The sequence below is a fragment of the Melanerpes formicivorus genome, unplaced genomic scaffold (genome assembly GCF_026170545.1).
Source record: "Melanerpes formicivorus ecotype bairdi unplaced genomic scaffold, bMelFor1.0.p_v2 SCAF_48, whole genome shotgun sequence".
In the NCBI taxonomy this organism is placed as follows: Eukaryota; Metazoa; Chordata; class Aves; order Piciformes; family Picidae; genus Melanerpes; species Melanerpes formicivorus.
The window spans coordinates 1,897,761-1,918,016 of record NW_027142400.1 but is presented as its reverse complement, the minus strand read 5'-3'; the positions used below and the strand labels follow the sequence as shown (position 1 = coordinate 1,918,016).

Below are 20,256 nucleotides of genomic sequence, written 5' to 3'. Positions count from 1 at the left end.
TTCTAAAAGTAACAGGGGCTAGTCATCAAGGCTAACTGGAGCTTAGTTAAGTAATTATAATAGTCAACACTGGAAGTCTAAAACCTAAACCCTCTAGAGTTCCAGATATGTTTCCTCATACTGTATACTTAGCTTTAAAACAACATCGAGAACTGGTATTTCCTGTATCTTGCAAAGCAGCCCCTTGTATTTGCAGGTAACCTTCTCACAGGTTCTAACTTGTGGTCAGAGCAGTGCTGGGTGGCAATGTGAGCTCTGGGTGTCACAACTGAACGAGTGCCCCCAGCTCCAGGTGTGACCCCTGGGGCAAAGCAGTTAACTCTGCTGTAGAATGGGAATATGGACTCATACTTAAAAGAGAGCTGTAAACCATAACAGTTTAATCCTTGGAGATTCTTTTGGTGTATAGAAAAGTAAATTATTATTTTATAGGAAAAGGATTAGAAGGGATGTTTTGAATCATGGGGTCAAGTCCCTTGCTGTGGGTGGTAACCACATTTCAGAAGCTGGTTCACAAGCTAGTCAAATTCCATATCCCAGCTACTTTAATTCCTTCCTGCCTGTGGAAGGCCTTTCTGGGTACTCACAACTCTGGTGAGGTAAAGGTGCCTTTCTGTTTCCAGCTTTAATCTGGCCAGCTTAATACTGGCCAGTTTGCAACAATTTTTTACTCTTATAAATATTTTGTCTGTGAGGAGGGGAGGGAAACAGTCTCTTAATTTTAAGAGTCATTTGAATTTTCCTCCGAGCCCCAGACACCTGGTGGAAAGATGCCAGCAACGCTGCAGGCTGGTTTGATGTAGCAATAAAAATAAAATAAAACAAGAAGAACAGAAAACACTACTAAGAAAAGCACCATTCTTAGAAAGACTCCAGCGTTCCACCGGGAGCACAAACAGCTTCTTATTTGGGACTCTCCTTGGGTAAAAAAAAACCCAAACAGCCCAGGGGCGAAGGGGCCGCAGCTTTTGTGGTCTCTCACAAACCCAGAACCCATAGAGGGTACACATAGCGGGGAGTGGGACAGCCATCCCCAAACCACGGCTGACATCTCGTCCGAGGGGTGCCGATGCTCAGCTGGGGCGAAGCAGTGCGGATAAACCAGCGCCCCTTCCCCTTTTCCCCTGCTCCGCGGGACGCAGGTCCCTGCCCGCCTCAGGGGGGTCAGCTTCGTTCCCTCCCGGCGGGAGGCAGCGCGGTGCGGCCGGGCTGCAGCGGGCTCGGCAGGGAGGCAGATCTCCGTTTTGCCACTTGGCTCGGGTTTCCCAATGCCCAGGGAACAGGCGCCTTTGCTGGAGGTGCGCTCCTCAGGGCTGGGGGTGATTTTTCGTTTGTCTGGTTTTGACCTCCTTCTTCCGCTGTCACCTGCAGGCCGTCCTGTCCCCACATCGGCGGCCCCGAGGGCGAGCCTAGGGCACGAAGAGAAGCAGCCTGAGTGGCTGAAACGGTGGCGAGCGGAGGAGGTTCAGGGGCACTTCACCCTTCCCGGGGTGAGAGACAAAGGCAGCTGGTCCCTGTCCTTCGGCGGCCTGTGCCCCCCACGGTGAGGGCAGTGCATGTGCTCCGCGGAAACGCGGCGCGGCAGCAGCTGTCTGCCCCTCCATTGGGCACGGAATGCAGTGGAGGGGTGAGGGAGGGAGTCTGGGTTCCGGTGTGCCATCGGCAAATGCCACCTCCAGACCCAGACCAAAGAGTTTCCACTCGGCGGCTACACTTTACTTGGAGGGGGAGAGAACAATTCCACCCACCCATTCCTCCAGCCCCCAAGTCTAGTAAGGCTGAAGCAATAACATCAAATGCCCTCGAAAAACACTGTCCGAAGCTCGGCGTCTCCAAAGGAAACTGAAAATTTAAAAGCGCGAGAGCAAACAGCACCACCAACGAGCACCCCCGAAACGGCCGGGCGAGGCGAGCAGTACGGCCAGCCCGGGCGCCGCTCTCTCAACCCTTGCCCTCCACCACTGTCTCCTGGTTCCTAATTCCTACAAACACAAGACGATTTCCCAAGTGATAACGAGGGCGGGATAAGGTTTAACCCCTTGAGCCCAATTACGGTGAATCCACAAGACAAAGGATGCGGGTTAAGGTGTGAGAGCGCGCTCACTGCAATGGGCAGTGCCGCAAAACTTGGAGGGGCCGGGGCGCCTCGCTCAGTGGCGGGCAGCAACGGGAGAGCCTTTTCCGAGGGTTCCGGGAGCGGAGAGAAAAGCGGAGGAAACGGTGCTTTTCTAGGGGAGGGGGGCAGCGGTGGCCGGGATACGGCGCCGCAGAACTGCCCGGCACCGGCTGCGCGCGAGCCAGCCGCCCCAGTGCGCACCTTCCGCCCCCGCGCAGCTCCGCCGGGATCTGTGCGGCTTTTACACGGGCGATCACGCCTGGCCGGCTTGCATCGAGCGAGAACCTTTCCGGGAACAGGCTAGTAAGAGCACAGCAGCGGGAGCCGGCGGGGCGGGGGGGCGGGCGGAGTGAAATAAAAGCCTAAAGAAACAGTGAGATTTTGGGACCAAGACCAAATCCTAACGTGTTACATAAAAGCCACGGGCGGTTCTTATCGGCAAGCACAGCCTGAAGAGGAACAATTCCCAGGAGCGGCTCCAAAACAATCCTGTTAAATGAACAATTGTGAAATGCCAACTTCCCACCAGAGTCTGAACAGCAGGAGCCGGGCATGTCCTGTCTGTAACCAGGCTTCTGACAACCAACAGAGAGAGGGGAGGGGACAGGGGGGATCCTCTCTTGACAAGATTTATCAAGAAACATTTAACTGGGCTTTAATCATATTAGCAAGAGCCCAATTAGGGCTGAGAGCGAAGCGAGGCGGCCGGCGGGCTGGGGAGAGGAGGAGGAGGAGCAAGCGATGGAGTCACTCGAGGATAAAGTCCTTTCATCAAGCTCCGCTCTCGGCAAGCAGAGGAGTGCGAATAATCAGTGCCCTTCACTGGGGGATACGGGGGAGGGAGTGGGCGGGGAATGTGTGTAAAGGATCATTAAGGCCAGGCAGAAGGGGTTTTTGTTGTTGTTGTTGTTGTTTTAAATTATCACGGCTGTTAAGGTGTTGTCTCTGGGCTCTAGGGCGCTCTTCTCGGGAACTGGGCGAGGGAGAAGAGATGGGGCCCGAAGGCACCTGCAGCACTGCGACGACCTGCTCTATGTGTGCGGAGGGGCTGCATGCCTCCCCGCCTCACCCCATTCCCTTCCCCCTCCTTCTCCCTCCCCCCCCCCCCCCCCGGCATCCCTGAAGGATAATTTCTTGAAAAGCCCTTTCCCAGGTCGCCTGTCCCGGTTGCCGAGCGCTTCCTCGGCGGCACCCCCCAGCCCAGCCCGGCTCCTCGCGGGGAGCACGGCGCCCTTTCCCCACCGCCCCTGCTTCACAGGGACCGGGGTGAGGTGCAGCGCAGTCCACGGCGGACGCTAGACCGGTAGTCAGTGCTCACCGAAAGCCCCTGGAGAAGCGCGGCGCTGAGGCAATCTAGGACAAGGGAAGACGGCAGACGGTATCCTAGGGTTCAAACTTCCCATGCTTTTGTGTGGGCAACCTGCACCGTCCTTAGGGACTCACCCCGTTCTTAAGGATTCACTGTCTCCAGATGGCGGGTGTGGGGAGGGCGAACAGCAAAGAAATAAGAAAAACTAAAGATGACAGGTGGGAACTAAGGAAGACGCTGGCGATTAGCCCCTCCCGGGGTTACGCCATCTCGGGGACAGGGCGGTGGAAGCACGGCATCGGTTCTGGGACCTGCGGTGAGCAGAGCCGGCCGTGACCTGCCCGCGGCTTTCGAGACATCGCTGGCAGCTGCCAGCAGCTGCCCCTGTTTCCTGTCACTCCCCGAGGCCAGGAGATAACGACACACATTTCACCCAAGCGGAGCCTGATCTTTGCCCCACGAGGCAGAGGATACTTTGGTTTATTTTTTCACCAGGGCAGGGCTGGGGGTTTGTGTTTGCCATTCGCACCGAGGAGCATTCCCCACTGCCCAGCGCGATTCCTCCCCTCTCCGGTGCGGAGGGACTCTCGCCCCAGAACTCCTGCTTCCTCTGGGCTGCGGGCCAAGCTGCGACCGCCCTCCCCCTCCCCCCCCCCCCCCATCCCCAGGCTCCCGCCGTCGTCTCCTCGGGGATGAGCGGCCCGGGGTGCAGCACCTCCCCCCGCCCCGTGCCCTTTTTGTGACCATGCCCCCGCTTCACCTTCCCTATCCCTCGCTTACCTTTCCGGCCCGGCCGCCCAGGGGCTCGCCCCCTCCCCCGCCCTCGTCCCCCTCCCCGTCTCCGCCATCCCCACCGAAGGGGAGTCGCACACGCCACCGCGCCGGCAGAGCCCCGGCTCTCGCCTTGCGCGCACTCAGCTGGCGCTGGCAGCCCCGCCGGGTTCATCCGAGGACAGCGGCGGCTCTGCGCCGCGGCTTGTCTGGCTGCCAACGCCGCGGCCCGGGGGTGACTCACGGCGGCCTGCGGCAACCGCCGGTTAGCGGATCCTCCAGTCAAGCGAGGAGCGGGCACGTCACGGCCGCTCCTAGCCCCCTTCCCCGGCACCGCCGCCCGTATCACACATCCCCTCACTCCGGCCCTCTCTGCTTCTGCACAGTGGAATAAACGTCCAGTGTTGCGGCAAATATTTACCCTTCCGACACCGAGAAAGAGGCTGCCCCCAGTCCTTGCCAGGCCGGCACCTCCGTCGGAGGCAGGCCGGAGTCCGGCCCGCGGCCGGCTGCGCTCCCGCCCCCACCGTAAGTGACCGTCGGGTGCGGGAGGGGGTGGCCGTCCCTCGTGTCCCTGCCCCGGGGCATGTGGTCGGAAGGGCTGCGCTCAAGCACCAACGGCGAAACCCGCGGCCCGGCATGGGTGGGCGGGCCGGACCCGACCTGTGGCCGTGGCACTGAGCTCGGCCCAGCTCGACTCAGCCCGCTGGGTGCTCATCCAATGATGTGACCCGGGGCAGCGTTGCCCGCATTCATCCGGTCAAAGGAAACGCAGTCGAGGACCAGAGGATCGGTGGGGTGGAGGGAGAAAGGAAGGCCTGGAACGGGACCTGGAACCAGAGTGCCACGGGGCAGGGGATGCACCACTGATAGTCTGATCTGTTTAAGCAGCCTGCAGGGTTTTAGCTGCATGTGGTTTCCAGGGCGTCCTCGTAGCATGTCCCAGCCAGAACCTATGGCAGATGTCTTCATGGTGAGCGTGTGACGGGCCTCCCGCCTCTGCTCAGAGGCCCCCCGGTGGTATCTTTCAGATCCTTACACCAGCAGTGCTTCTGAGAAGCACACTATGTGCATGACTTCTTTGTTTAGCAACATTTGAAGTGAAACTGGCAACATACGTATTTCAGTTTACCCTGTTGGTTGGATGCACAGCTTTAAAAGCAGTGGCTCCATAAAGTTAAGAGATTATTAAAAGCTTGTTATTAAGAAACTCAAGCCAAGAAGATGATGGGAACGAGTACTATGTTCTCTGGATACACACTCACGTTTTGGATGTATAATGAAGGCATGACTGGGCCTGTGCTTAAAAGTACTCCAAAGCTACTTGTCCAAAATGTGCAAAAATGATAACCTGCAGATTCTGTTGTCAGTGCTTCAACCTTAAGTTCATTTATAAGTCCAAATATCAGTCCTTTGAGAAGAGAGGAGGAGGAAGAGACTATGATAAGAGAAATGCTGACATTGCTACCCGTGGTGGTGTGAATTCATTACTATAAGACTTTGGCTAGCAGCCTAATTCCAAAGGGGTGATGTTATCCAGTAATAATGTACTCAGTTTGTTGACTGTAACATAGGAAACAGGGAATTGATCTATTTTATTCCTATTTTTTTTTTTTTTTGAAAAAAAAATCTATAAGATGCCAGGATCAAGGCAGAAGAGCTACCTTTACTATTTAAAATAATAAAAGGGGGCTCTTGGTGAATATTTTTCACTTCAGTGCAGCCTTACAAAAGCATATTTAAAAAGGGACAGCTAGTGAGAATGAAAGTTTTCAAGCTAGGGATTGGAGGATGGAAAGGCCCAAAGGGGGAACATTGTTAAAAGTTTTCAGAGAGGTCCTGAAAGCACAGTGTTCCCTTTAGAAAACAGAAGTTTTCTCCTGGGTAATCACTGAATGAGTTTGTATTGATTTACAGCTGCAAATTTAAAGCAAAAGGAAGGAAAGAAAAGAAATGAACATGACAAATACTCTGTTAGTAATTTAGAACTATGCTGCAACCATTAAAAAAATTGCATCAGATATATGAAAAATAGAAACTGACTGCTAAACTTTTGCGTTTATATGCTCAGTATTCTCCAACCCTTGCATCTTTCTTTTGATAGTTATTTTCAAAGATTCTGATGATTGCCTAGGCAGCTTGCTCTCAAAAGTAGAAACAACAGCTTAAAAGCAAATCAACTTGTAAGTGAAATCTCACTGGTGAAATGTTCTGTAGAAGGTTAGTCAGTGATATTACTGAGGGCAGAATTTTACTCACTGTGAACATAGTATTGTTGCATAAAATTGCAGGGATAGAGACAGCCAATGGCATCCTGGCCTGTATCAGGAATAGTGCGACCAGCAGGAGCAGGGAAGTCACTGTGCCCCTGTACACTGCACTGGTTAGGCCACACCTTGAGTCCTGAGTCCAGTTCTGGGCCCCTCAGTTTAGGAAAGATGTTGAGTTGCTGGAATGTGTCCAGAGAAGGGCAACAAAGCTGGGGAGGGGTTTGGAGCACAAGCCCTATGAGGAGACGCTGAGGGAGCTGGGATTGCTTAGCCTGGAGAAGAGGAGGTTCAGGGGAGACCTTCTTGCTCTCTGCAACTACCTGAAGGGAGGCTGTAGCCAGGCGGAGGTTGGTCTCATCTCCCAGGCAACCAGCACCAGAACAAGAGGACACAGTCTCAAGCTGCACCAGGGGAAGTTTAGGCTGGATGTTAGAAAGAAGTTCTTCATAGAAAGAGTGATTTGCCATTGGAATGGGCTGCCTAGGGAGGTGGTGGAGTCACCATCACTGGAGGTGTTTAGGAAGAGACTTGATGGGGTGCTTGGTGCCATGGTTTAGTTGATTAAATGGTGTTGGGTGATAGGTTTGACTTGATGATCTCAAAGGTCTCTTCCAACCTGGTTAATTCTATTCTATTCTATTCTATTCTATTCTATTCTATTCTATTCTATTCTATTCTATTCTATTCTATTCTATTCTATTCTATTCTAATTTTTTTCTCTAGCTCAGGTTTAGACCTCACAGCTGTTCTTGATGGTGTCCTGTATGTTTAACCAAAGCCAAAATTCACTGAGCTAAATGGGACTCTTTGGGTTGGAATAATGAATTTCAAGTCTTAAGTTTCTTCATGTCACTATGAAGCCCAGCAGTATCAAGACCAAGGTACATGAAAGTATATGAAGACAATTAAAATAAATCAATGAGTTTAGCAAAGTCCTATTTGCCCTCTTCAAGAGTGCTTTATAAGTAAGAGAACTCTGCAGGAATACTTGGGTGTGTCTGAGTCAACCCGTTCTGGAAATCGTATGATATGCAGCTGCAGAAACTACACAAATTCTTGACAAATTGTCAACAAAACCTGAAAGGACCCTAAGGGGTTTTATTTAATTTGCTGAAATTTCATGAAAATCACGTTTCCTGAGTTACATACAAACTCTGCTCTACTTATAAATCACATATTGCCCAATAACTCTTGAAAAGTAGACTAAAACTGCTCCAGTGACTACCTTGTCCATCTGATCTTCTTAAGGCGACATTAACCCTCTTCTTAGACTTGTTATTTAAAAAAGCATTATCATAAGTGTTACAATTAGTGAATGTGTACTCTGGGCTGGCATTGGCTATCAGTCTTGTTAAGGAAAACATACATGTTAATTTTCAGTATACAACTACTGGCACTATGGAGTGACAAATTGGAGAAGATATTTTGAGAAATATGAATGGTTCCAGAACTGCCCTTAAGCACTTTCTTGAAGCTAGAAAACAAGTGTGATATAATGCTAGTTGTTTTGTTTTATCAGGGGAGATAGTAACAGCATTTGATTACTGCTTGGATGTATCACAAAACTTTATGGCTGTTTGGACTGGATGTAGCATGTCAGCAGTCATACAGGATGATAGTTGAAGCATTGTGTATTGGTTCTGTAAAAAGATTTGAAAAACAACTAATCACTGTTTCCCAGAAATACAAAAATGAGAGTGCACTGAAAAATTAATTCAGGAAAATAATGTATGGATACAGAGTATAGTAATCTGGATGCCAGCTGACACACAGGAAATTCTCAAACCACTAGTTGATGAATATTTTAAGACTCTATCAGGTTAGGGATGCTCCAAACAATGTATTTACACTTTTTTTTCTTGTGTTCACTTCTGGTTGCCACAGAGTGATTACATTAGCCCAGTATAGATGTTTTTGCTTCCTTGTTGCATTGTTCTTGAAGTCTTACCTCCCTCTTATGTTTATTATTAGTCATGGTTACTTAGCTTTTTAATTTGATGGGGTTTGTCAGCTTTGTTATTGAGAGATCGAGTATGGCAGTGCAGAGATGTGTTGTTGTGTGTATAGGAGCCATAGAAGCAAGTGCAAGGAAAAGGGAAAGGAGAGGATCTTGGTGAGCAGAGAAGGAAGATGGGAAAAAACGAGACTTGCAGTGCATCTGGGGTTTCTTTAAAAGGTCATGAAGTTCACAGACTACCCCTAGTAATTTTTCTATTTTTCTACCTCCTGTTGCTACTATTTTTCTTTTTCTCCAAGGATTTGCTGTGGTCCTGGAGGACTAAACAGCCTTATGAAGTGATACAGAATTATATCAAAATGCTTCAAGCACTGTATAAACACATGGAGTGTATTTGTGAAGCAGAGAGAAAGACCAGGGATTTGACTGAGTGTGATCCCTTATGATTCTGGGACTGTGGGTCAGCTGTGCACCTTTACCAGCAGCAAGGTTTGCAGTGGCTGCAAGCCTGTGGTGGGTGAAATTTCCCCCCAACATTAACTTTGCCAGACCAACTCAGTTGGAAGCAAATGAAGCTGTATTTACAAGCAAAATCTACACTCTACAATGGAATGTAATGAATATGTACAAAATACACAGTATCTACAATATTATACAGGTATTTACAATTAGCAAACAACACAAAGATGCCCCTGGTCAAGAGACCAGGGAAGCTGTTCCACTGCCCCCCTTCTTCCCCCCTCGCTTCATCCCAAGGGAGAAAGGAGCAGAGAGAGCAGCAGTGGGTTAGACTTAGCCAAGGCCAGCCAAAGCACACAGATTATCTCTCCTGAGAGAAGCAAAACCAGCTGAGATCAGAAGAGAAAAGGAATGGATTGTTATGGTACAGCTCCTCTCATTCTAGATATTTACCCAATTAATTTGTTTAGAATACTCTTTTGTTTTCCTTTTTACACCAAATAGTGATTCATTTATATTTTTCTACTTTTCTGCTTGAAATCTGTAACTGAATTGTAAAGGCATAGACTAAAACCACCACAAGGCCTTAGGGATACAACATGTGAGTTCTGGACTACTCACATTGCTTGAGTTTGTATCCTGCAATATCACCTGCAGGTTGATCGGGAGAAAACTGCTTTCCAGGTATCAGTGTCATGCTCAAGTACATGCTGTAGGACTACAAGTACAAGGGCAAATTTGAAGTTAAAAAGAAGCTCTCTGATGCACTAAATTGATGGTGTAGTGTTTACAGTGAGAAATAGTCAATCCTGGTCCAAATATAACTTTTGGGAGTTCATGCAGGTCAGACAAAGAAGGTCCCAGAACGAGATGCAAAACAAACAAACAAGTGTCCAAAGTCACTACCAACTCATTATCTGATTCAGAAACAAAATGGAGGGGTTGTCTGTAGCTGCACTTTGTTCAAACTTTACTTGGACCTGTGCCATAATTTGCTGTCAGTTCACACAATTCATGTCAGACTCCGGTTTGGGAGTTTTGTTACTGATGATTCTGCAGCCTCCCAGGGTTCCTGGGGTCTGAGGAGAGCTGGTGTACATGAATAGGGATGTGTTTGTTCAGCAATCTCTATTGAGGGCAAAGAGGTGGTGACAGAAGTTGCTGTTAATTGTTACCGTATGGTTAAATGCTAGGGGTTGCGGTGGAAGCAAGTCTCCTCTGCTCTGTTCTACTTCAAAGTCAAGCCATCTAGATGAAAGTAGGCAAAAGTATCAATACAGCTGGTTAGTGAGAAACTAGCTTGTTTTGGTATCAGAAGAAAAGAAGTTGGCACAAGGAGGAAGGTAAGTGTCTAAATCTGTACATGGGAATGGTAGGTCTTTTTGGATCAACCCCCAAGTTTAGACCCAGATGGTGCATGTACTATTGATGCGCTGAGTCCAGGCTTGTGTCCTCCCGGTCAGATCACAGTCAGTTGCGAAAAGGGTCTGATGCTTTCCAGGATAGGCTGGCCATTTAGTTATCTTTCTAACTAGTCAATAAAGCTTAAATAATGATTTTCTGGAAGTTCTCTCTGTATTAGGATTGCCTTATTCCTATGTGTCTACATGTATATTTGGATGTGAATTACAGGACCTTGGGGACATATGTAGGGTTCCATTAAATTTTGACACAGGAGCAACAGCATTATTTTCTTATTCGTTTTCCAAATCTGTAAACAAGCTTTTGTGCAAGACTCTTGGCACTGAAAGTCTTTTTGAAATTGAGTTGTGGAAGTGCAAGAGTTCATAACCCTTCTCTTGCAGCAGCTGTCAGTGCCATCTGAACATTGAGTAAATTCCAGCCAGGGTGTCCATGTTAAGTGCTCTGTTTGGAGCCTAGTCAGTGGTGTGCCTGTGGGAAATTGCTTTAAAATTCCTCCAGCCTTCAGAGTGTTTAATTCCTGGGAAAGGTGTTTGGAAAAGCAATGCTTCTCATCTTTGATCCCAGCTCCAGTACTACATTCAGTTTTGGGCTCCCCAAAGGGGAGGGATGGGGATCTGCTGGAGGGGGTCCAGCGGAGGGGCTACGGGGATGGTTAGGGGACTGGAGCACTGCCTGGTGGGGAGAGGTTGAGGGATCTGGGGCTTTTTAGTCTGGAAAAGAGAAGACTTAAAGGGGATTTAATAAATGTTTATAAATATCTGAGGGCTGGGGGAACTTCCTTACTGTAAGGGTCACAGACCACTGGAGCAGGCATCCCAGAGAGGTTGTGGAGTCTCCTTCTCTGGAGACTTTCAAGGCCTGTCTGGATGCATTCCTCTGTGACCTGAGCTAGATTGTATGGTCCTGCTCAGGCAGGGGGGTTGGACTGGATGATCTCTGGAGGTCTCTTCCAACCCCGACATACTGTGATCCTGTGATCCTCATACCTGCCTGAGGGAGGAGTGGCGAGATCTTCCTTTGATACTCGGGCAAAAGCCCTAGGAGAGAGCAGCTTTGTTGCCAGCTACACAACGAAAGGACACAGACAGTGCATACCACATGTGCCTCTTACCTCTGACAGGAGGAATTAATGAGACTCTTTATTATCCAAACAGTTTCTGAGGCTGAGCTTCAAATTCTTTAATGTGAGAATGAATTTAGCAGCATGTATTTATTAGTATTTTTCAGCTCACTAGGTTCTACTTTTGACAGCAAGAGTTTTCCATTGCCTTTACCTTTTTTTTCCCTTCTTTTTTTTCTTTCCTTTTAAACTATACATGAATCACTGCTGCTGGCATAATATACTAACAGTTATTTAAAGAACAGTCTGGTAAATACTTTAGTTCATGTATGGGCTATAAAATATAATATATTGTCTGGTCACTCACTTTAAATCAAGATTCCTTTAATATGCTCTTCCTAAATAACAGCTCCTGCAGAGCTTGTTAGCCATGTGAGTACCATGTGGTGTAAGCAGATATAAATATATCAGTAAAATCATTCCATAGAATTATAAATCACTATACTGTTCAGCTACAGTGTGTTGATGAACAGTGTCTTATTAACTACTTATCAAAACGATTTTTCTTGTACTTAGATGTAATTTTATGTTGTGTAAATTTTATATAAAGCCTGACTTTGTTTTCTTTTGCCAGACATATCTATTTCTGAGTCAAAACTCAGTCTCTTTTGCAAAAAAGAGGAAAATCAAAGAGGCATGATAATCAGCCTAAACTCATCCAAAGCACTTTAAAAATAGTCAGCCCACCTACTGCACTGGGAGATTATATAGTGCAGTGTACAGAAGCACAGTGTAGAGTAGCTAAGGAGCTGTGCAATATGTAAGCTTTTCAAAATGTATTTGTGGCAGTGGCTCTCTAACTGGTACCAGGTTTGCTCCTGCTAGGGCATCTACCTCTCAAACTCTCCCTTACATCTTGGTGTCCAGGATGTTTGATTCTGCTTTCCATGAGAAATGGCCCTGCATGGATTTTTGTTTCCATATTAGTGGCTTATAGTGGAGAGAGTTGTGGCAGAAGGTGGTCAAAATGAGTGAGATGGTGTTCACTCACTGGTATGGTGGGTGGTGGTGCACTGGCATTGTCAACTTGGGCTGTTACACAGATGGCAGGTGTAAACTTGGGTGAAATTCTACAAGATAGGTCTGCTAAGGGATGTAGGCATACAATTACTCTGTGTGGGCCTTGCTAGGCTCCACAAAACCATGCCCAGCTGTCATCTCACTTTTTAAGTGTCTTGTCTCTGCCAGGGGACACATTACAAACTGCCTGTGGGTTCTGATAGGAGTCCTGGGTGAGACCTTTCTTGGCCAGTCTTCTCAGCAGAGCCCTGTACAAAACTATTGGACTGTTTGTCCTCTGTTTGTACAGGGATGCTATTTTTGAAGAATCCTATGATTGTCACAGTGATATGTAAATACATGATGTATACATATATTGTTTACATTGTTCTAATTTTAAAGGGATAATTTTTAATCTTTTTCTTTTTTTCCTGCTCTTCCCTTCCCCATGCTTGCTCGCTCTTGTTATATACCCCTGTTTGTGAGTTCTTGTAGCCACCTTCTATCAGTGTTTTACCTTTAATTGGTGTACATAGTTGGCCAGTTTGCCTGATTTCCCACTAAACAGTCTATTGGCAGAAAAGCTTTTGGCATGTGAACAGCATACATTGCAAAAGATGCTGTTCACACCTTAGGCATAGCGGTCACATCACTCTGTATGAGGGAAATTTTGCACCAAAATAGGTTTTGAAATTAATTAAAATAAAGGGAATTTTCCCATGATGGACCAAACAGAATGTACAGTGCAGGGAAATGAGGAAATCCAGTCTCATGGTTTTCAGAATCACACTGATTTTGAAAGGCTTAATTACCTGGCCACAGTCGCATCTTAATAATGTAATGCATATTGGCATTTCCTTTGCATATCTCTGTTATGGAATTCAATGAAACAGCTTTTGTTTGTTCACACTTGTCTCTCTTAAAATTTGTATATCATCAGTAAATGTTATTTTTTTTTCTGCAACAGATTGCAATTTCTTCTCTATGCAGATAGAAGCAAAGTTACCCTATTGCTTTCAATTATAATTTTCAGCTTGATTAAAAAAATAAATATGTAGACTTTTACTGCTCCCAACAAAAGGATTGTAACCAGTTTACATATTGAAATTTGTTAATTTATCTTTATGTAGAAGATGGCCAGTACAGAAATGGAGGGGTTTGCATGGACCTATTATGATATTAGGCCCTTAGTATAATTTTGAATGCATTTTGTGGAGACGGGAAAAAGCAATTGATAGCGTGAGTCCAAGTTAACACATGGAGTGGCCTTCATTGTTTCCAAAGGAAAGGAAAGTCTCTACTCCCTTACAATGTTTTGAAGACTTTTGGGGCCCTTTGGTAGTAAATAGGTTATCTGGATTGAGGCTGTCTAGACTGTGCACTTCAGATTATTTGAAGCATTTTACTTAGTTGAGCTACAAGGTTGGTGGGATTTGAATAGACCTCAATGTGCATGGGGAGAGAGTAACCTACTGTAGCTCTTTCGGTTCATGAGCTGCCCAGCATTTAAGTATGGATAAGCATGTCCCACTGACTGCAGGGGAGTTTCAAATGAAGATCTTTCAGAAGTTTTTTCAGATGGTGTTGTGCTTTTAAGCAGCTTCTGTCTTAGTCTACAGTGTAGAAGGTAGTCTGTGCTTATACAATGAGCTTCCTAAGTCAATGCAGAGAATCAGATATATTTGGTTAATATTATAACTCGAAGTTTAATGGAGATTTTTATAGTAACAGAAAATAAGGGGAAAACCCTCTAAATTTATAGACAAGGGAATAATTAATCCTGCTGTAGTATTGGGAAATAGACATTCCATCTTTTTTTCTACCAGCATTTGCTTCCCACTAATAAAATTGTCTTTAGGAATGATCTGCTGTATTTTTATCTAGCATGCCTTAAAAGGGTGTCAGAGAGAAAGCTTTTCAGGGAGGTTGTATGTAATTATTGCTTTATATCTTGTTTATAAGCCTTAATTCTGCACTGATTTTTTAGTGTGTTTTTGTTTAAATCCTTAAAAAGATGTCATTCCCTCACTAAATGTATTTTCCCTCCTAAACACAAGGTGTAATACATGCACAGATAACATTACATGATTCTTTGAGTCAGTTGCTTCTAGCTCTTGCATTCTATGCTAGGCAAATTTAGAAATTATTATCAAACCTCATAAGCTCAGACAAGAAAGCTCCCTCACTGGTGTTTGCCATGGAAATTGCAAGTTTTAACATCTAAGTGTATATATGAAAGAAAAATCCCAGAAGTAACAAACAAGTATAATTTTGCAGGGTTGTTAAGACACAGTGACATCTGTTTTTTATTGCATTTAATGATTCCTAATATTATGCGCCGTTTGTGTTATGTAACTATTATTAATCTGTATCTCCTATTTCAAACCAGTCTTTCAATGCTTTTTTTCCCCACAATCATATCTTGAGTTAATATGTGGTTATATATTTATGCATACTGAAATAAAACTGAAGGTAGTCTTCTATATTAAGAATTTTTGAAGTATTTGGGGATGGATTCTATGTTCTCCATGAAGTAACTGTTGTCCTAATCATTACCAGGAATTGAACCTGGAACTACTAGGGCTAGAGGATAGCTTGACAATTTGAATTCAAAAAAGCTAAATCTTCTGGCTAACAGTTGTAGGACAATCATGCCTTTTGTGGCTCTGGCAGAAGTTACAAGTTGGAGAGGGATTTATGCTTGTGCAACTCAAAATTGTCAGTGAAATCCAAGGGAGTTTGGGGGTTTGCAGGGAATGCAACAGTAGGCTCTTCCAGGAGCTTCCCAGTAAGCATGATAGAGGGTGGGTTTTTTTTTGTGTGTGTATGTGATGGCTAGTGAGAAATCCTAATATCTGACATCGTTTTGGCTAAGTGCATTCTTCAGTTTTTCATTAGTGGTGGTGGAGTCCATCAGTGAATCCTTTCAGGAGTAACCAGATGGCATTTCCTAAACCCTTGTCTGTGTATCATGTAAAGCTCAGTGTTACCACTCTAAAGAAAGACCTTGAAAAGTTAAATGCCATTGGAATTTAGTAATGTAGGTCACAGTGTAAACTGTGGTTAAGTTGAGCTGAGGCCTGATTTAGAGAAAGAACCTGAAATTGATTAGACTCTGCCTTTAGCTAGATAAAAAAGAGTTTGAAGTATATTAATATAAAGCAGTTAAAAGCTTCCTCATTGTTGTCAGTTTTCAAAATGAAACTAGTCAAGAGTTTGGCAGAAAGACCTCAAAGGCTGATCTGAGTCTAAACTGAGAAAAACAAACCCAAAGGAGCAAACAGCAGTATGGACCTTCTCATGTTTGTTCATTTAAATGAATTTTCTCAGTGAAGGCTATGACTTTATGGACTTCGTTTTTATTGCCAAGCCATTTTTCTCCAGACTACAATCTTTCATGAATTGTGTTTCATAGCTTTGTCTAGCACAGAAATTTCTGCTCTGCTCCTTGGCCTATCTTCTCATGGCCTTCATGAATCTTCTCTGACATTTACTGTGTGTGATTATTGTAAGAACATAAACCAAGGGCAAAACTCAAAGGATAGTTTTGGATTCAGTAAGAAACTGTCTGAGAGAGAATTGAAATGGAGACAGCACAGCCTAACAGTTAGAATGACGTCAGACTTCTTGCCAGAATCTGCTTCCATCTGTAACTTTGGATGGCATGTGACTTCTTGGTGCTACACAGTTTGGCCTACTGTAGGCACAGCCAGTTTGGTGGCAGCGTGGTGCCACTTTCTGTTACTGATCTGTACATCCATTTTGTAGTCCCAACAATGAGTGAAAAGGGAGACTCATACCATCTTCAACAAATGCTACCAAAATGTTTATCAGAAAAAAATGTTGATTTTACTTAGTGTCATACTGGCAAGTCATTTTAGAACATGTTTGGGTTTTGACATCTTGGTTGTATGCCAGAATAACTCCACTGCTTTTCACAGCATAAAAGACTAATAAAATGTGAAAAAATGGATCCTATACATATTCTGATCCTGGAGCAACTTAATATTTAGTGCTAAAACATTTTCAACCTTTTAAACCAACACTTTTATCAGTCATATGACAGATTTAAAGTTTGCTGTCTCACAGCTTGCTAGAACTGCAGCAAATTCTGGGAAGTGAGCATGTCCCTAATTATGGCAAATCATGATCCTTAAGTCTGACAGTCCTCTTGGAGGGCTAGCTAGTTGTTCTTGTCTATTAACCTCAGTGTTGAAACATGTATTTTTTCTTCTCAATCTCTATTTTATGGTAAAATAATGGAATAATTTCTGTAGTTGTAGGATATTAGTTCTTTTTAAATGGGAGCAGTTTAAAATATGTCTGACTTGCAATGTTATAAACTAAGAAATAAGATTAGGGAGACCTTGAGAAAGTAAACAAGGCAGAAGTTAGATGCAGAATGTTTCATGGGCCTGTAGATTGTTGCATGGATGCAGAAGTAAAACTGAAGTCTCTTGTTGTTTCAACAACATATATCTTGTAAATATCTAGGTTTCTATTATTACACACATACTTATAGACATAGTTTCTCTAACTACTAATGTACTGCTCTGTTTGTGATAAGAAGGATAAGCCCCCCATGGCAGGAACTGGATGATCTTTGAGGTCCCTTCCAACCCTGACAATTCTATCATAGTATCATAGTATCATAGTATCAGTCAGGGTTGGAAGGGACCACAAGGATCATCTAGTTCCAACCCCCTTGCCATGGGCAGGGACACCCCACACTAGATCAGGCTGGCCAGAGCCTCATTCAGCCTGGTCTTAAACACCTCCAGGGACGGGGCCTCAACCACCTCCCTGGACAACCCATTCCAGGGTTTCACCACTCTCATGGTGAAGAACCTCCTCCTCACATCCAGCCTGAATCTCCACACCTCCAGCTTCATTCCATTCCCCCTAGTCCTATCACTACCTGAGATCCTGAGAAGTCCCTCCCCAGCCTTCCTGTAGGCCCCCTTCAGATGCTGGAAGGCCACAATTAGGTCACCTCGGAGCCTTCTCTTCTGCAGACTGAACAGCCCCAACTCCTTCAGTCTGTCCTCATAGGAGAGGTGCTCCAGCCCTCTGATCATCCTTGTGGCCCTTCTCTGGACACGTTCCAGCACCTCCAGATCCCTCTTGTAATAGGGGCTCCAGAACTGGACACAGTACTCCAGGTGGGGTCTCACCAGAGCTGAGTAGTAGAGGGGGAGGATCACCTCCCTCGACCTGCTGGCCACACTTCTCCTGATGCAGCCTAGGATCTGATTGGCTTTGCGGGCTGCAAGTGCACACTGAGAGCTCCTGTTGGGCTTTTTGTCCACCAGCACCCCCAAGTCTCTCTCCTCAGGGCTGCTTTCCAGCCAGTCACTGCCCAGCCTGGATTTGTGCCTAGGATTGCCTCAACCCAGATGCAGGACCCTGCACTTGGTCTTGTTGAACCTCATGAGGTTGGCTTGTGCCCACCTCTCCAGCCTGTCAAGGTCCCTCTGGATGGCCTCCCTTCCCTCCAGCGTGTCTGCTGCACCACACAGCTTGGTGTCATCAGCAAACTTGCTGAGGGTGCACTCAATGCCACTGTCCAGGTCCCCCACAAAGATGTTGAATAAGACAGGTGCCAGGACTGATCCCTGAGGGACTCCGCTTGTCACTGGCCTCCACTGGGACATGGAGCCATTGACAGCCACTCTTTGGGTGCGGCCATCAAGCCGCCATCTAGTGGTCCACCCATCAAACCCATGTGTCACCAGTTTGGAGACCAGGATGTGGTGTGGGACAGTGTCGAAGGCTTTGCTCAGGTCCAGGTAGATGACATCAGTTGCTCACCCCTCATCTATTAATTTCTATCTATTAATTTCCATCTATTAATTTCTGTGATTCTTTGAAGCATTGTCCTGTCTCTAAATTTCTGATGCTAACAAGCATGTTTCCATTAACATAGGTTGCAGAACTTCAGTTGATAGCAAAAGGAGCAATCTGATTATTCTTGATGACCATAAATTAATTGTCTAGACAACTAATTTGTGAAACCAAGACAGAATGTAGTCCCAAAGGACAGGTAACTGAGCAAATATGGGTGTTGTATGTGAAACTTTGTTATGCCACAGATTTTCCGCATGACTTTTAGGCCAGTTTAAATGGCTCCCTTCTGACTCTGTAAACTAGACATAGCAGCACATAGAAGCACAGAATCATCCTTACGTTAAAAGGAGCGATATGCTCAGATAGTACTCTATGGCATCTCTTGTGGTAGGGGCATTTCTCATAATACTTAGGCATAGATTCAGGCATAAACTCAGTCTGAAACCGTTGGGTAAATAGTACTAGTAGTTAATTAATTCATTCAGTTACTTAGTAACAGGTAGAGTAATAGCTGTTTCTCCTGCTTGTTGTGTAAGAGAGTTGTAACCCTTGGTCTCATGTGGTACACCTCATCACTCCACAGTAGAGCAGAAAGTAATGGTACTACCAATCAGTTATTGCCTCTTTTCTTACATATATTTTCCAATTGCTGCAGATTAATGAGGTACTATGTGTCAGATCCCTTCCAATTTGAGCTACGCTATGATATTGTGATTCTTTAAGTGAAATGTGGAAATTGTATATACATTTAGGCTGTGGCATGTTTAAGGCAATGAAAGTTGGTTTAACCTGTAACAAAAAAGATTATCATAAACCACATTGTCAAGTATTAGTTAAGGGCTGAAGATACACAAAGACATGTTCAGTTGGCATGTGGTAGCTTGTTAAGCCTTATTAATTTGATCTGAGATCATATAAAGGTTTAGATGAGAATTTTGAGTTGTTCCTCTGGTATCAACATCTCTGATTACAGGAAATAAATCTGGCAATATAAAGGTCTCAAAAAGATTTATACTGATTAACACTGTTCTTCTTTCCACTTTTTACTAGTTTAAATTTGCTGAAGAACAGAATTTCTGGTTCATGGGAAATCTTTATTTTATTTTTTTGTGAAGGGTTTTGGTCCAAATTGACCTGGGAAATAAGTATTTTTTTCTGCTGGCCAGAAATTTTGAGATAATTTCATTCTGGAAGCAACAAACATTTTATTACTGAAATAAATGTGTTCCCTGGTTCCTTCTGCTTCTCAGTGAAAATGGTATTTGACAGGTGACTGACTACCAGCTCTGCAAAGCAGTTGTGGGGTTATACAGGATCAGTGGTTCTTTGGCAGTTCTTCTCTGTGGCCTGGCTGGAGGTCTGTTGCAGGGCTTCCAAGCTCTCAGTTCGCATTTACTGGTAGGTGATCGAAAAGTCTGGAAATGCTGAAAATTACTGGGATTTCCACGCTTTCTGTACTGTTAGTGGGAAGTCTCTCCTTTTAAGGTCAGGGTTTCCAGAACTTCCAGCTTAGTGGTTGAAACCATGGAAGTGTGGTGTTTTCCCGCTTTGGCACACTCTGTTGAGCTGATCTGCCTCCTGATTCCTCACTAAACTCACTTTATTTCAAAGAAGCTGTTTCAGACCTTGTTATCCAGCATCAGTGTGCCATAGGATGCAGAAAGAAGGGCCTTCCTGTCTGAATAGTTCATCTCTCCTCTCACTGGAATTGTATCTACCTTGCTTTCAACTAACTCACTGGGGTATGGGTAACCAATCCAGCTGTGCAAGTGTGGAATTTAGTGTGGGCTAATTTCTGTGTGCAGTTTACCCAGCTTCTTTGGGTGCGTCCTGCATGGCTGCTAGACCACAATGGAAACTACCCACGCAGCTTCAAACAGCTAATGAAGTGGCCTCGCACTCGCCACACCCAGTGTCTGGAAGATTCTGGCCCATCTTGCAGGGTAACACTATGCAGAGTTACAGCATCTGGCTTTGGCAAGT

General features: G+C 45.4%; 2 long non-coding RNA genes across 3 annotated transcripts in view; one reads left to right on the top strand and one right to left on the bottom strand.

Annotated features, from left to right (window-relative positions):
- The window catches only part of LOC137452055 (uncharacterized), a 50,946-nt gene extending 46,231 nt beyond the window's left edge, over positions 1 to 4,715 (bottom strand). The window contains exon 1 of one of the 2 annotated variants that reach the window (XR_010989953.1): positions 4,618 to 4,715. This is a non-coding gene — a long non-coding RNA (uncharacterized lncRNA). Of the gene's footprint in view, positions 1 to 3,559; positions 3,775 to 4,617 lie in introns of those variants that run through there. The other variant, XR_010989952.1, reaches the window with a different exon arrangement.
- Positions 4,442 to 20,256, top strand: part of LOC137452053 (uncharacterized) — a 195,005-nt gene continuing 179,190 nt past the window's right edge. Inside the window, exon 1 of the long non-coding RNA XR_010989947.1 lies at positions 4,442 to 4,724. This is a non-coding gene — a long non-coding RNA (uncharacterized lncRNA). The remainder of the gene's footprint in view (positions 4,725 to 20,256) is intronic.